Here is a 3,057-nt window from a genome sequence, read left to right on the forward strand (position 1 = left end):
GTAGAGATGAGGTCTCGCCAAGTTGCCCAGGTGGGTCTCAAACCCGCGGGCTCAGGCAAGTCACTTACCTCAGCCTCCCAGAGTGCGGGATTACAGGCTGAGCCACCGAGCCCAGCTGCCCAGTCTCTTTATTAAACCATCACCAAATACCCTGATTTGGATATACCATCTGTTTCTTGCTGTGAACATGCCTGATGTAGCTGGTTCCTTAAGTGAGATTTTTACAGCAAAGGTGAACTTGTTGTAGGCCTCGAGGGGAAATTCACTTTCTAGGTAAGGAAAATTAGGATTTAGAAATTAAAGCAGCTGGGTATGGTGGCTCATGCCTGTAATCCCAGCACTTTAGGAGGCCAAGGCAAGAGGATTGTCTGAGCTCAGAGGCTCAAGACTAGCCTGGGCAAATTGGTGAGACCTTGTCTCTACCACAAATTTTAAAAATGTGGGCTCGGTGGCTCAGCCTGTCATCCCAGCACTTTGGGAGGTCCAGGCGAATGGACTGCCTGAAACTGCAGGTTCAAGACCAGCCCGGGCAACTTGCTGAGACCGCATCTCTGCAATAAATAAAAAATTATCTGGGTGCGGTAGTGAGTGCCTGTAGTTCCAGCTATTTGGAAGACTGAAGCGGAAGAATTGCCTGAACCCAGCAGGTCAGCGCTGGTGGCCGTGAGTGTGCCATTGCACTCCAGTCTGGGTGATGGAATGAGAATCTAACTCAGAAAAAAAAAATTAGTTGGGCATGGTGGCATGTGCCTGTGGTTCCAGCTACTTGGAAGTCTAAGGCAGAAGATTCACCTGAGCCCAGGAGTTTGAGGCTGTGGTGGCTGTGAGTGTGCCACTGCACTCCAGCCTGGGCAACAGAGTAAGAATCGTACTCAAACAAACAAACAAAAGAAATCAAAGGGACTTGAAAAGACACAGGACCCAACCTTTCACCCTATGCCAATACTATGTCTGCCCTTTTTGTTTGATATGGCTATATTTTGAAATTAAGACAAGTTTCAGAGAGAAGAATGTCTTTGATCTGTGTCAAGTAAAAAAATCAGAGGCCAGGTGTGATGGCTCAAGCCTGTCATACCAGCACTATGGGAGGCCGAGATGAGAGGACTGCCTGAGCCCCTGGGTTTGAGATCAGCCTGGGCAACTTGGCAAGACCTCATCACAACAATATAGTAAAAAAAAAAACTAGCCCGATGTGGTGTGTGCCTGTAACTCCAGCTACTTGGAAGGTTGAGGTGGAAAGATTGCCTGAGCCCAGCAGGTCGAGTCTGTGGTGATCGTAAGCATGCCCCCTGTACTCCAGTCTGGGCAACAGAGCGAGAGACTCCAACTAAAAAAAAAAGAATAAAAAGGTCAACGCAGTCAGATGCTCTTAAAGATCATGTAAGGTAAAGGCCAGGCTGGGCTTGGTGGCGCATGCCTGTTATCCCAACACTTTTAGCAAGGGGACTGCTTGAGACCAGAGGTTGGAGACCAGTCTGGGCAACACAGTGAGAGCCCGTATCTAAAAAAAGAGAGGAGTGATCAGATCAAAGGTCAAATGAAGAGAGTTCTTCGGAGTTTGGAGAGGAAGGCGAGTGGAGTTACACAGCGGGAGGGAAGGTGAGGAGGCACACGCTTCACATTAAATGGCCTCTGTCTTCTCCAGAGACCATGAGGCAGGTCCTCAGTAGAGGCCGAGCAGGGTGGAGGGGTGAGGGCTTGGGAAGAGCACCGGGTGCCGGGAAGCTGTCCAGGACAAGTGAAAAGCGTCCCCGGGAGGCCTGGGGCCAGGAGGGTGTCTGAGGGTCGGCAGGACCTCCCACTTCTTCCCTGAAGCACACACCCCAAGGCTGACTTCCCTTGTCCCCAACGCCCGCCCACAAGGGCTCCAGACCTGCAGCCCAATCATGTGTGAGCACCTACCAGGTTGTGGAAAAAGTACAGCAGGGTCAGGGCGTGTGTGTGCTTTTTTTTTTTTTTGAGTCAGGGTCTCACTCTATGGCCCAGGCAGGAGTGCAGTGGCATGCTCCTGGCCACTGCAGCCTCCACCTGCTGGGCTCTGGCGATCCTTCCGCCTCAGTCTTCCAAGGAGCTGGAACCACAGGCAAGTGCCATCATACCCAGCTAATTTTTTTTTTTTATTATGGAGATGAGGTCTCACCATATTTTCCAGGCTAGTCTTGAACCCCTGGGTCAGGCAATCCTCTTGCCTGGAATTACAAGCTGAGTTACGGAGCCTGGCCTTTTTCTTTCTTTCTTTTTTTTTTTTGAGTCAGAGTCTCACTCTGTTGCCTAGCTAGCATGCTCAAGACCACCGCAGCCTCCACCTGCTGGCCTCCGACGAGCCTTCCACCTCAGCCTTCCAAGTAGCTGGAACTAAAGGCATGCACGACCATGGGGGGCTAATTATTTGATTTATTTACAGACGAAGTTTCGCCAAGTCCAGGCACCCAAAGTGCTGGGATTACAGGCGTGAGCCACCATGCCCAGCCTTCTTTTTTTTTTGAATCAGAGTCTCACTCTGGGACCCAGCTAGGAGTGCAGTGGCATGCGCACGACCACTGCAGCCTCGACCTGCTGGGCTCACGGGATCCCTCTGCCTCAGCCTTCCAAGTGTCCGGAACCACAGGCACGTGCCACCGCGCCCAGCTAATTTTTTTTTAAATCAATATTTTAAATTATGCTTTTGTGGGGTACAGTTAAGGGTTAGGTGTACAATTACGTTTCATTCAGGCACCCTGTTGATGAGAGGTGTTTCCCCTTCCCCAGACAGATATTTGCGACTGTTAATCCCATCCCCCTCCGCCCCCAGCCGATTTTTTTATACTCATCGTGGAGAGGAGGTCTCCCCGTGTTGCCCAGGCTAGATTCAAACCCCTGGCTCCGGCAATCCTCTCGCCGTGGCCTCCCAAAGAGCTGGGGTGACGAGTTCGGGCTCTGGGAAGCGCCCTCCCGCCGCGGCTCGGCCGCTGCCTGCCCTGTGGCGTCGGCACCCCCAAGCCATCGGGGAAATGGGGTCCTTTGTTTGCAAGGAGGAGGGGACACAAGCCCGGAGGTGGGATCGGCGTCGAGGGCGGG

This window comes from Carlito syrichta, unplaced genomic scaffold, assembly GCF_000164805.1.
Source record: "Carlito syrichta isolate Samal-C Ts95f unplaced genomic scaffold, Tarsius_syrichta-2.0.1 Scaffold309778, whole genome shotgun sequence".
Taxonomy (NCBI): Eukaryota; Metazoa; Chordata; class Mammalia; order Primates; family Tarsiidae; genus Carlito; species Carlito syrichta.